Here is a 15,387-nt window from a genome sequence, read left to right as displayed (position 1 = left end):
TTGTGTCTTTATCGCCTGCAAAATCAGAATCTACAAAGCCCACAAGATAAAGTGAATTATATCTTTTACAATATTCCAAACCAATATGAGAAGTGCCATTAATATACCTCATAACCCATTTAAGAGCTGACTGATAAGTGCTTGAAAATGTACTTATACTTAGTGGTTTATAGGTATCATTTGTGGGAAATTAGGATTAATTCGCATGAATTAACTTACTTGTTTCATAAATGTACTTTTCGGGATCACGGGTATTTTTGTTGTGTTTTCAGGAAATAAGGCTCAAAAATAATATTCGGATGAGAGATAATGTTGGTGAGAGAATTTGTGGCGACTAGAAACAAACGGATTGAGAATCAGAGTTGAATTGAAGAAGTTATGGAAGTTGAAGTAAAGAGAAGATTCTAGATTACGTTCCAGCTTGAGCATGCCTCAGTATTTTGAGAATATCTAGAGCTGTAGAACTCTGATTAAGACTATTCTTTTGGACTGTTGGAAAGCTTATTCAAAGGGCTACATTTCATATGTTTACCATAATTCCAAATTCCATCGTTATCGAGTTCAAAAATCACCATTTCTGAAGAATAGTGGAATGATGCGGGAAGAAGACCTGTAGCTATTGTGTTGCGGCACACTTTTTCTAGTAGCTACTATGCCGCAGCATAGTCACGATAGCTGGGAACTTTTCCTCCGTTTTTGACTAGGAAAATAGGGTTTTAAGAGTCCTAAACTAACTAGAATTAAGGAAAACAAAATCCTAAACCTTGTGGGATATAAATAGAAGTCTTTTAGCATTATTTTAAGGGGAATTCTTTTAGAGATAAAAAAAGAGAGAACAAAGATATTCAAGAACTGAAGAAAAAAGGAGATTAAAGAAGGCTTGGTGAAGAAGAATTGGAGGAGATCATCATCAACTTCATTAATCCAACCAAGTTTCACTAAGTTTTTCTTCTTCTTTGTTATTATTATTTATTATGAATTATACAATGATGTTCTCATATTTATTTATGAAGAACTAATTCTTTTGTGATTGAGGGTGATTTCAAAACGCTAGACATGTCTTGTGATTAATAAAATATGTATCTATTTATCTTTTGATCCCTCTTGGTTATGTAATTATTTCTTTGTGAATAGGGTTTAGATAGATTGTCTTAATTGTTTAAGTGCACAATTAAATAGTTAGGATTAATTTATTAATGCCAATTTAGGTTGTTTAGTACGGAATCACTTTATTAACCTAAATAACTAGTGGTAACGTGTATGCCTGCATACATGGGGGGTAATCACTCTAGATAACTAAACCAACCATATGAGTTTAGCCTTGATTCAGTAGGTCTCTCACAACTTAATGCTTTTATTACTTTGAATCTAGAGATCGTATCTTAGGTTATCTAATAAATAGGGAATTGGGTTATGACTTTGTCTAATCCAATGACTCAGTATGGAGAGATAGAACTTATCAACGTTTGGTATTTTCTGAACTGATGTGATCAAGAGGGTAGAAAGTTAAAGAGTGCTTTTATTATTTGTAATTCATGTCTAGTGGTGGCGAATAAACCTTCAATCTAGTTTCTCTTATTTATCTCTTTCGTGATTGTTTCATTGTTTTACTTTGTTTAATTTTAGCTTGATAGTTTTTGTTGAGTTTTTATAATTCGTGACAAACCCTTGTTTGAAGTAGATAATTAATTGAGTTCACAAATCCTCTGCGGGAAAGAGCCTTACTTGCTCTTTGCTACTACACGACATTGCATTAGAATTTAGTGAGGTAAAATTAGGTGTTGCGTTTGCACGCATCACTAACCAGTGTTCTGCCTCAGGATTCGACATAAAACAACTCAGCAATGACATAGCAAAGGAAATGTTAGGTCTGGTGCTAATCATGGCATACATAATTGACCCTATTACATTTGCATAAGGGACTTGTTCCATCTTTATTAACTCAGAATCTGTTTTGGGACATTAGTGTTTACTAAGTATGAAATGACTTGCTAAAGGCATAGATATAACCTTTGATTCAGCCATATTAAACTTAGAAACTAGTTTTTGCAAGTAGGAGCTTTGAGTTAATCTTAATTCATGACAGTTTCTGTTCCTATGTATTACCATTCCTAATATCCTTTTAGCACATCCTAAGTCTTTCATGTCAAACTCAGCCTTAAGTTTACCCTTTAGTCCATTTATTCTAGATTTAGATTTGCTAATCAAGAGCATGACATCCACATATAAGAGTAAATACAAAGGCATATCATTATCCAAAGCAAAATAAAAGCAACTATCATATTTGCTCCTATTAAACCCAATGCTTAAAATAAATGCATCAAACCTCTTATGCCACTGCCTAGGGGACTGTTTCAGTCCATACAATGACTTATGAAGCAAACACACATAATTTGGAAGTCCTTTATCAACAAATCCAGTAGGTTGTCTCATATATATTTTCTCTTCTAGGTTTCCATGTAGAAAAATAGTCTTAACGTCTAGTTGCTCTAGTTCTAGGTCATAATGTGCAACTACAGCCAACAAAATCCTAATTGTTTTATACTTAACTACTGGTGAGAAAATTTCATTAAAATCAATGCCTTCCCTTTGTGTGTAACCTTTAGCTACAAGTCTAGCCTTATACTTAGGAGAGTCAGAAGAGTTTATACCTTCTTTTACCTTGAATAGCCATCAACAATCAACTGGTTTCTGATCCTTTAGGGTTGGGACTAAGGGCCAGGTTCTGTTGACTTTCAGGCACTGCATTTCTTCCTCCATTGCAGCCTGCCATTTGTCTTTGTCCTTTGATTTGATTGCTTCCTCATAGCTATCAGGTTCTGATCTTAGTACTTCAGCTCCAGCCACCAATGTAGTGAAGATCGAATCAGCATAGGAATATCTTGTTGGAGGTCTGATCTCTCTACGGGTCCTGTCTCTAGTTAGCTGATACTGTGCCAGGGATTCTTCTTGGATTGGTTCTAAGTTCTCAGCTGGTTCAAGCTCATGGTCATGATCCAGGGCTGCCATTTCAGTTTCTTCATCTGGATTTTCTTCATAAGGTTGAATACTTGAGGGCTCCACCTTAATTTGTGTCCCTGCATTTGGTTCTTGACTCATATGATCAATGCTAGAGGTACCTGCATCAGGGTTAGTAGTTTTGCAAGGAAAAATATTTTCATTAAAAATAACATCCTTACTGATTATTACTTTAACCCCTGGTGATGTTCTTTCCCATAATCTGAACTCCTTAGTCCCTTCTTGATAACCAAGGAAAACACACTTTAGTGACCTAGGTTCAAGCTTCCTTTCATTTGTGTGTGCAAAGGCTGCAGACCCAAAGACCCTAAGGTGGTTTAGGTTTGGCTTTCTTTTGGACCATCTCTCATCGGGACAGGTGAAATCTATTACACTAGAGGGGCTTCTGTTGACTAAATATGCTGTAGTGTTGAGGGCTTCTCCCCAAAAGGTCTTAGATAATCCTGATGTGAACAGTAAGCATCTCACCTCTTCTAACAATGTCCTATTCATTCTCTCAGCCACTCCATTTTGTTGAGGAGTTCCTCTGACTGTTCTGTGTCTCAAAATACCCTGATCATATCTATCAAACTCTGAATTGCAGAACTCTAGCCCATTATCTATCCTAAGGGCTTTAACCTTTCTGTCCACTTGATTTTCCACAAGTGTTTGCCAATTCTTGAACCTATCTACAGCCTCATTTTTAGATCTAAGCAAGAAAACCCAAACTTTCCTACTATAGTCATCCACTATCGACAGGAAATAGTTGCTGCCCCCATGAGATTTTATCTTTTCTGGCCCCAAAAGATCAGCATCTAAGTATTCTAAACAGTTAGTGGTCTAGTGTGTGCCTTATGAAAACTTAGCCTATGTTGCTTCCCCATTATACAAGTTTCACAAAACTTCAGATCACTAATGACATCCCTACCAAACAACCGCTGTTTACTTAGATTATCTAGGCCTTTTTGGCTCATATGCCCTAACCTTAAATGCCATTTTTCAGTGTCTGTTAGATTTGTAGTAAGCAAACAATTAGAACAGTGTCCTCCACTCAAGATGTACAGCCCATTCCTCTTTACCCCACTAAGTACCATGTTGTTACCCTTATAGACATTTAAGCGACCATTTTCTGCTTTATAACAACACCCAGATTCATCCAAGGTCCCTAATGAAATCAAGTTTCTCTTAAGATCTGGAATATATCTAACCTTAGTAAGTTTGACTAGTTTTCCATTATTCATCCTCAAAGATATGCTACCAACTCCCTAAACCTTGCATGCATTGTTGTTTCCCATAAACACAGTCTCACAGTCATTTGGTTCAAAATCTTGGAACCAATTTTTGTTTGGACTCATGTGGAATGAGCAACCAGAATCTAACACCCATTCCCTTATGGTATCAGCCTTAGACACTGTTCGGACCTCTAATTCTTCAGTGCTATGTTTGATGGCGGCTAAATTGCTCTCAATGTTGGACTGTTTATGTTTCCTAATCCATTTAAAACAGTTTTTCTTTAGATGACCAGTCTTATTGCAACAGAAACATTTTCGAGTTTCCCCTTTGGATTTATTAGTGTTTTTACCCTTCTTTTTGTTCCTAGAGTCACTGCCGTGATGAGGATTACTACCCACCTGACTAATTTTGCCCTTACCCTTAACAAATAGGCTATTACCACTCCTTTTCTGAACCCTAAGTTCTAACTCCCTAGCTTTTAACCTAGCAACAATTAAATCTACACTAGGTACAATGCCAGTGTACTGCAAAGCATTCTTTACTACCTGATATTCATCATTCAAGGAATTTAAAAGAATCATGGCAAGGCTGGAATCATTGAGTTCTTGATCAGTACCCTTGAGAACCAGGGTCATTTTCAAGAACTCATCCAGGTTCTCCTTAACAGTCCTATTACTATCCATTTTATACGAAAATAGGGCACCTTTCAAGTATCCATTTTCTTCTTCAGCTTCTCCTCTGGCCACTTGGTGGAATCCTTCTCCAGTGCGATAGACACTTTGTTGTGGGACAACAAAGTTTCATCTTCTTCCTCTAACTTCCAAAATCGATTTTTTTATTCGTAATGGGTGATCTCAACCCTAGTTATACTCATGACTGAATGTGTTTGTTTTTGTGTTTGGTGATTACTAAACAGAACCCAAGAAAGAAACCAAGATTTGCCTCTCCTTCTCAAATTGATATTCCGAATTTACAGAATTTCTAATCCTAGACTCTCCCAAGCCTTTAATCAAGAAATCCCTAATTTATGACCAAACCCTAGATTTTGAAAAATCAAGAAACCCTAGGATTGACAACACTAACCTCGCTCTAATACCACTATTCTGAAAATTTACTATCAATTCTATGCCTAATCACATGCACAAATAACACAAATAACACACGCAATAGCAAATTCAAACCACAACCAACTCAAGAACACCAAATATACCATGGTTCACCTTTACACAAAGGAAAGATTACATCCATGTTGAGCTCCAGGAATTTTGGGGCTCACTGTACTAGGAATAAAACGTTATTACATATTACAGATAACTCTTACTGATTTTACCCAAATATCAATCAAGAAACCCACTCACACAAACCTGAAGAAATCCCTAGAGATGACCTGACCCAGTCTCTCTAAACCTGAAGGAACAACCTGCCCTCACCCAGGATTACACAGATTTGTAACTCACACAAGATTGAAAACAAACTCTCAACAAAAAGGGCAAAACAGATCTGTCGCGCAAAAGAGAAGAAGCAAAAAATCACTGTTCTGTGTAAGGACTCTCCCTTTATATAGTTTGAACTCATGAGCTAATCCTGGCCGCTGGATCTCCTTTATTTCAGTGGCTGAGATTTGATCTTATTTGCAGTGAAACGACAATGTATTGATTAGTGATATTGAGCAGAAACGTTACCGTTTTGTGCTTCATATATCAACATAGTTATTTCATAACTCTCTAAAGTTATTTCTCGACAAAAAGTAGATGTCAACATCTTCCCATATAACATTTCATATGAAATTTTTAATATTTGCAATATTTTAACATACTTAAAATATCACATATCTTGTAGGTTATTTTCATTTAATATATGTACACTAAAAGTAGAAGCATAGATCAAGCCTCTTCGTCATAAAATTTGAGTAATGATATACTTACAACTGAGTCATACAACTTAGTCATACAAGGATAGAGTAGTTATTTTACATAAATTTTGTGCAATTTTTGTCTGTTTGTATGACTAAGTTATAAGCAAAATATTATTGATAAAATTTTGTCATCTAAAGGCCCGTGATTTAAGGGAGTGTTTGTGTTAGGATTAGGATAAGTGTGTTAATTAGAATTAGGATAAGTGTGTTAAGTCTTTTATTATTATCTTTTATGATTATGTTAAGTCTTTTATAATTATCTTTTATAATTATATTATTATCTTATAAGGATAGAATTATGATTATCTTATTATCCCTTTTATAATTAGAGTCCTTTTGAGAGTTAATAGAGTTAAGTATAAGGCTATATAATAGCCTAAATATAGATTGTGAGAATCAATAAAGAAATTTGTCAATTAGTCTTTCTATCTCTTGTTCTTGGAGGTCTCTATTCCTCATATAAACAGATCCTATCCCAAACCCTATCATTGGTGCTCTCCTTGAGAGTTATGGCTGAAGGCACTCGCTTGCGTCTTTTCGATGAGCAGCTTGCTAAAATTATGGCTCTACAATCTGCCCAGGCAAAGACTCTCACTTCTTTAACAGAGAAATTGGAAGTTTTAACAGTTGGTTTTCAAGATGTTACTTTGCAGATTTCAGCTCTAAACAACAAGTTCGATCAAACCTACCAGCAAAACCAACACCAAAACCAACATTCCGGTGAATCATCTTCAGATTTGACTGGGCGAGGTGGATCGACTTCCGGGAGTTTTTTTCCCAAGTTTTTCCGTTTAGAAGTCCCTCGTTTTGATGGCATGGATCCACGTGGATTGAGGTTTAAAGCCGAGCAATTCTTTGATTACCATAATATCTCTACTGAGCAACGATTGACGATCTCTTCCTTCCACATGGATGGGCTAGCTCTCTCCTGGTATCGCTGGATGCATTCCAATGGGCAGATCCGTTCTTGGCATTCTTTCCTACAAGATTTAGATGTTCGTTTTGGGCCTTCGGAATTTGTGGACTACCAAGGGCAGTTGGCGAAACTTACTCAAACAGGTTCTGTAGTCGCTTATCAAACAGAATTTGAGGAACTCTCTAATCAAGTTTCTGGCCTTCCAGGTACGTTCCTTCTAAGTTGCTTTGTATCAGGGCTCAAACCAGAAATCCGAAGGGAGGTGCAGTCCTTTCGTAGTTTTATACCAGAAGTTTGATAAAACTTGTAGATTAACATTATCGAACTTGTTTTTCATCTCAACATTTTTGCTAATAATTCCAGGCAAGATTCATGAGAGGAGAAATTAGAAATGATGTAACATTTCCATAGAAATAGTGATTTTAACTTTAATTGGATGACTTGATGGTAAAAGAGCAAAGGAGGATTTAATATGGTTTCTCAAATTCGACTCCCCTTGATGGTAAGAGAGCAAGAGGAGGATCTAACATGATCTTTTGAGTTCAAGTCTCTACGGTTGCTAATAGGGGTAGTTATTAGAGCTTTTACCCTGTCAATAGTTTCAAGGTTTCAGGGAATTAGTTGAGATGCGTGCAAATTAACCTGTACACTCCCGGTCATCAAAATAAATAAAATAAAAATTGTGATCTCAATTCTCAAGTAGGATAAAATGAAGGTCCTTATACTTAATTCGAATCTCAATTCTCTGTTTGNGGCAAATACTTACACTTGTAGCATCCATTAAGTCTTAACTCCCTCAACTGAGTTAATGATACTATCCAATTTGGCCATCTGGTTTTACCTGCATATTTTTCTAAACATAATTTCACTAAATTTGGAGGCGGTTCTAAGGCCGTAAGAACCATTTCATCTCTCTCAACACTTACCCTTGGGGTACTTCCAGTTCTAAAATCTAAAAGTAAAGAGAAGAGGTTTGTCTTATTCCTAAGGTTTGCTCGCTTAACTTCACCCACATCTTCCACATTTTCTAACCCCGAAATAACAAGACACTGAAGATTTCTCAAGTTTTTCAAACTTTCAATACTAAATGCTTGACGGCCATGGCTACTACTACTCAATACAAAATTTTTCAAAGTTCGAAGACAAGTTAATCCTTCAATTCCTTTTAGCATTGGCATTACTCCATCATTATCAATTATAAAATGCCTCAAGTTGATTAACTTTCCCATCTCTTGAGGTAATTTTCTTACACCGTGACATTTTAACATTTGTAGATTATATAAATCACACAATTCCTTTGGCAATTCTTTTATAAGATTATTACAATCTAAATCAAGATACCTCAAATGTATCATATTTTTTATTTTTCTAGAGAATTCTAGATTAAAATTGTACCTAAATTGTAATGCTCGTAGACTCAAGTTATCAGATAATTTGGATCTAGTCAGCAAGCTTCTCGGATCTTGACTCTTAACCACAAGACTCCACAATTTTTTTTCATTACCAGTCTCTACACTAAAACATTCATTTTTGATAAGAAATTGAGCAAAATCATGCATTATATCATGCATATTATAGCTTTCTATGCTACCATCATATTTATTGTACTTAAAATCTTTAAAAAAAGTGCGCATTGCTAAGTTTTCAAAATATTGTTCCCTAATTAACTCTATTTCCTTGTTTCGCTCATCCCTAACATAACATTGAGCCATCCATAGTTTAATTAATTCATCTTTTTCTATCTCATAATCTTTTGGAAAGATTGCACAGTACGAGAAGCATTTTTTTCAATGTAAAAGGCAAATCATAATAGCTTAATAGTAAAGGCGGAAAAATCCCTCTTTCTACCTCTTCTATTTCTCACATTTCACTATCTAGAGCACTTTGCCACCCTCCAATATTTGTTTTGAAACGCAAGAGGCTTCCTAAGGTTTTTATAGCAAGAGGTAAGCCCTTGCATTTGGCTATAATTTTTCTACCAATATCTTCTAATTTTTCACTGGCTTCCCCTGAAAATGCAATTTGACTAAATAACGACTAAGACTCATTTTTTGATAATGTCCCTAACATGATCATGTTGGTGACTCTTATAATTTTGGCAACTTTTTGCTTATGTGTGGTAACTAGAGTCTACTTCCTAGAGATCTATATTTCAAAGCAATCATCAATTGCTCCCAATCTTTGGGATCCTCGGTCCATACATCATCTAAGACGAGAAAACGCTTCATTCCCTCTAGAGAATGGCTTATCTTTTGCAAAATAGTTTATAATTCAACCAATGTCCTTTTTAAAGGATCTTGCACTAGAGATTCGAGGATCGCTTTTGCAACCCTTGTCTCATCGAAAGGTTCCGAGACATATACCCATATCCTTTCATCAAAATGAGCTTTTACTTTATTATCATTAAAAGCTAATCGAGCAAGAGTAGTCTTACCTATTCCTCCCATCCCTACAATAGAAATGATTGAGGTGTCTGGTTCATGACTACTCTCATTCAACAACTTGTTGAAGAAATCATACTTATCATCATCTCTTCCATGGACCATTGGCATATCAATAAGAGATGTAGTCATTGGTCGTCTTATTTCTACCATGCCCTCTTTCAAACTAAAACCAAACATATTTTTTTTCCATAGCAATAACTTCTAGCATTTTATTCAAATCTTTTATATTGAGGGTAATATCACGATGCATGACAATTTGTCTAAAATGAACGCGATAACAAGGGATGAGTGAACATACCTTTCTCAAAGGCTTGGACGCATTTTCAACATCATTAAGTTGTAATTTGCCTATGGAAGTGTTCCACTCTTCCAACACGTCATCTATGTCATAAGATGTCTTTCTAAGCTTATCTAGCCAATCCCTCACAGCATTGTCCTGGAATTGTCTGCGCTCTCCATTTTCAAGAACAACTCGAATGGACCAGAAATTGCTGGTTAGCTTTCGGATGTCGTCATCAACACCTGCCACCAGCATCAACTGTTTGTCAATTTATCGACGAGCAATTGAAGCCAACTGCTCCAAGACAACAGAAACAAGTGCTTCAACCATACTAAAATATGGTATATGATTGAAGAAAGATGAGAAATTGATATTTGGTGCTGTGTGTAGAGTCTGTAGACAATGCAACTATAAATTCAATAAATATAGGGGGTGTTTGTCTGAGCTTATGAAAATTAGCTTATAAGCAACAAGTACTTATAAGCTAATTTGAGCTTATAAGTATTTGAAATTTTAAGCAATTACGTGTTTGGTTAAAGTACTTATAAGTGATTGATAAGTAGTTGAAGTGTTTGGTAAAATGTGGCTTATAAGTACATTTTATTATAAAATGACTAAAAAAGGTACTACATTAAATAAGGGTATACTATGGAATTTTAAAATTAAACAAGGATAATGTGGTAATATACTTGGTCAAACTAGCTTATAAGTAGAGTGCTTATAAGCCAAAAAAAAAGTACTTCCCCCCCAACTTTTTTTTTTTTTCTTATAAGCTCAACTTATAAGCTCAAAAAAGTTATAAACAAACAGGTCAGCTTAATTTTAGAGCTTATAAACTAGTTTGACCAGCTTATAAGCTTAGACAAACACCCTCATAGTGCATGGAACAGTTTGCTTAACAATAAAAAATAATAGAAAAGATACCAATAAGATATGGTATATTATTAGTATTAGGTGATTAAATGCCAAAGTTTGGAACAAAAGTGGTTTAAGCCTCACTTTCCCCAACCAAACCACAAAATTTTTCAACAAATTAATTATAAACTAAGGGATACTTGCCTTTACCAACTGCTAATTGAGAAATTATCCCTCCATTAAGCCCACCTTCGCTTTGATTTTGATAATAATGTATATTTTAATACCATTCTACTCTGGCGTTTGTATATTAATTGTAGTACTACGATATTCACAAACATTTCTCACTAATTTTTTCTCATAAATGTGACGTGTTAACTCATAATTAGTCAACTTGCAATAGGTTCCGTCAACTCAATAATGGGTCCCGCTCGACCAAATACAAACTGACCAATTGTGAGAGAATATTGTGAAAAATATTTATCAACCTATTTTTATTCTAGTAACGATTTGTGTTATATATACTCCCCATAAAATATATATAAATAATTAAAATAAAAAATAAAAAAGTGAAGTAAAACAAAAGAAAAGTGGACGGCCTGATCACTGCTTCCTTTAGAGCGCGTGGAAGCACGCATCACTTGATTACGATTTACGTCCAGAGTGCTGAAAAATCAATTCAGTCTGGATCCGGACCCAGTTAAGTAAAATCATCGGACTCCTCTTGTGTAATAATCTCAGAATCACCCTGGTTGTTTGTAAATATATTAAAGTGACCCCTACAAAGAGGGGATGAAATTGTTATTATATTCGAAGACAAGTTAATCCTCCAATTGCTCTTGGCATGTATTCTATTCTATGAGAATCAACTACGAAATGCCTCAAGTTAATTAACTTTCCCATCTCTTGAGATAATTTTGTTAAATTATTACATGCGGCCATTTTTAACCTGTAGATTATATAAATCACACAATTCATTTGGCAATTCTTTTAAATTGCTATTATAATATAAATCAAAATACCTCAAATGTATCATTTTTTTTTTTTTTTTTTTTGCTAGGGATTTCTTTAATATCCTTACTTTCCCATCTCTTGAGATAATTTTGTTAGATTATTACATGCGGCCATTTTTAACCTTTGTAGATTATATAAATCACACAATTCTTTTGACAATTCTTTTAAATTCCTATTATAATATAAATCAAAATACCTCAAATGTATCATCTTTTTTTATTTTTCTAGGGATTTCTTTAATATCCTTAATCGACCCATCCTTACTTTTATCATAGTCACCAAACTGTAATGCTCGTAGACATAAGTTATCAAATAATTTGGATAGAGTCAGTTGGTTCCAATCAGTTTGATATTTAAGCACAAGACTACACAATTTATTTTCATCAACAACATCTTTAGGAAATAAGTCTAGTTTTTTAAGCATCATCATTGAGTGTCGAGCATTTTTTATGTAAGATTTTAACTAAGATGTAATTATTAGTCTTGACACTAAAACATTCAAAGATTTTAACTAAGATGTAATTATTAGTCTTGACACTAAAACATTCATTTTTGGTAAAAATTTTGGGCAAAATCATGTACTATATTATGCATCTTATAGCTTTCTATCCTACCATCATATTTATTTTTCTTAAAGTCTTGAAAAAAAGAGGGCATTGCTAAGTTTTCAAAGTACTCTTTCCCAACTACTTCCATATCTTTGTTTCGTGCTTCCTTAAGATAACTTTGCACCATCCATAACATAATTAATTTATCTTTATCTATCTCATAATCTTTCAAAAAAATAGCACAATATGAGAAACATTTTTTCAATGCAGAAGGCAAATCATAATAGCTCAATAGTAAAGATGGAAAAATCCCTCTCCCTGCCTCTTCTATTTCCCACATTTCACTATCTAGAACACTTTGCCACTCTCCAATATTTGTTTTGAAACACAAGAGGCTTCCTAAGGTTTTTATAGCAAGAGGTAACCCCTTGCATTTGTCTACAATTTTTCTACCCATATCTTCTAATTTTTCACTGGATTCATTTGAAAATGCAATTTGCCTAAATAACAACCAAGACTCATTTTCTGATAATGTCTCTAACATGATCATGTTAGTGGCTCCTATAATTTTGGCAACATTTTGCTTACGTGTGGTAAATAGAATTCTACTTCCTTGAGAACCACATTTCAAAGCAATCATCAATTGCTCCCAATCTTTGGAATCCTCAGTCCATACATCATCTAGGACGAGAAAAAACTTCTTTCTTCATAGAGAATGATTTATCTTTCGCAAAATATTTTCTAATTCAACCAATGCCCTTTCTAAAGGATCCCCAAGAGATTCGAGGATCGCTTTTGCAACCCTTGTCTCATCAAAAGGTTCCAAGACACATACTCATATCCTTTCATCAAAATGAGCTTTTACTTTGTCATCATTAAAAGCTAATCGAGTAAGAGTAGTCTTACATATTCCTCCCATCCCTACAATAGAAATGATAGAGATGACTGGTTCATGACTATCTCATTCAACTTGTTTAATAATTCATCCTTATTATTATCTCTTCCATGAACCATTTGCACATCAATAAGCGATGTAGTCATTTGTCGTCTTATTTCTACAGCACGCTCTGTCAAATTGAAACGAAACATATTTTTTTTCCATAGCAATAACATCTAGCGTTTTATTCAAATCTTCTATATTGAGAGCAATATCACGACGCATGACAATTTGTTCAAAACAAAAACAAAGGATGAGGGAACATACCTTTTTGATCATAGGATTGGAAGCATTTTCAACTTCCTTGAGTTGTAATTTCCCAATAGAAGTGTTCCACTCATCCAACACATCATCTATATCATAAGATGTCTCTTTAAGCTTATCCAACCAATCCCTTACAGCACTATCCTTGAATTGTCTGCTCTCTGCATCTTCAAGCACAGCCTGAATGGACCGAAAATTTTTGGTGAGCTTTTGGACGTCTTCATCAACACCGGCCACCAGCATCAGCTGTTGGTCAATTTGTTGATGAGCGATTGAAGCCAACTGCTCCAAGACCATACTAAAAGATGGTATATGATTGAAGAAAGATGAGAAATTGATATTTGGTGTTGCGTGTAGTCATGCAACGGTACATTCAATAAATATAGTGCATGGAACAGTGAAAGCAATTGTTTGCTTGAAAATTAAAAAAATAATTGAAAATATACCAATAAGATATGGTATATTGTTAGTGTTACTGTGTTAGGTGATTAAATCAAAGTTTGGAAGAAAAGTGGCACCTCACTTCCCCCAACCAAACCACATAATTTTTTAACAAATTAATTATAAACTGAGGGACACTTGACCAAACCAACTGTTATTTAAGAAATTATCCGCCCATTAAGCCCACCTTTGCTTTGATTTTGATACTAATACATATTTTAATACCATTCTATTCCGGTGTACATCAGTTGGCTACGGCAGAGCAACGTTTTGCTTGGATTAGGGATGTAAAATAAAACGTACATGTAGCTGGCCATTGAACGATTATTGCACAGCTGCAGGCAGCATTGAATGTGAAATGGCTTTAAAAATTATATTCGCCATCGGTGTTTTCTTGCACCATTAATAAACACCACAATGTTAAAGACTTCAAGCAGCCACCACTATCAGCAGCAAATCAGCAATACACTCCATAAAATATATAAAAATTAACATAAAAAATAAAGAGTGTATTAATAATAAAATAAACTGTCTTATCGCAATCACCGTTAACATCTTTATCATGTTAAACGGTGATTTGGTACACCTATCCAATTATCGAAATAAAATTTTAAATTATATTTTTCTCTTTTTTAAATCATTCTTTGACCACATATTTTAGATTTTTGTTTTCCATCCGGAGCCCTTCTTTTTTTTTTTTTTTTTTTTTTTTTTTTATATCCTTAGATGAAAAAATTCATTAGAACCAATAAAGATTTCTTTTTGGGTTCTCTTCGAAGTTGAACACCTCATTTAAGAATTGTTTTTATCCAATAAGTAGGAATCAATTGAAAAGGCAAATCTCTTATGATACACGAGATCCGACTCAATTATTGATAGAGTGAATAGATTTTACATTTCTTGAAATCTCTCCTCTGATTCAACATCGTGGTGTAACACTTGTATGAGTGTATCCCCTTGTTCCCTCTATTAAAACTCTCTTCAGTTTTTTTTTTTTCTTTTAATTAAACTGTCACATTACTTTGAACAATTCGATGCATGTACTGCATCAACATTCCATCGTAGTACTTCTATTGCAGGGAAAAATTACTCTGTGGAATAGTAATTGATTTGTTTTTAAGTATCAATTTGGAATAGGAAAATTTTAACCAGATTTATCAAAAAAAATTGGATCATGTAGAATTTAGAGAAGAAAAAAAACTTAATAGTAAACTACCTCTTTATTAATCCAGCCAGGTTTAAAAACTAACCAGCACCTCAACTAAACTACACTGCTTAACTAAACTTAATAGTAAACTAAAGCCCACTTGTTAGTTCAGCCCTAAAATGAATTGGGCCTCTTGGGCTTCCTTGTCGAATGTAATCTTGGGCTTCCTTATCAAATGTGGCTACCTCATTTTCAAGAGATCTTTTATAAACTGAATCCCAAGTTCCTTCCATAACAGAGATTATATAATTTATAAGTAAATTTGAAGAAATTTTTTATAAACCAAATCTCAGGTTCCTTTCGCTAACAGAGATTATAATTTATAAGTAAACATGC

The sequence above is a fragment of the Pistacia vera genome, unplaced genomic scaffold, assembly GCF_008641045.1.
Source record: "Pistacia vera cultivar Batoury unplaced genomic scaffold, PisVer_v2 Contig284, whole genome shotgun sequence".
Taxonomy (NCBI): domain Eukaryota; kingdom Viridiplantae; phylum Streptophyta; class Magnoliopsida; order Sapindales; family Anacardiaceae; genus Pistacia; species Pistacia vera.
Note: the sequence above shows the minus strand (reverse complement) of the source record.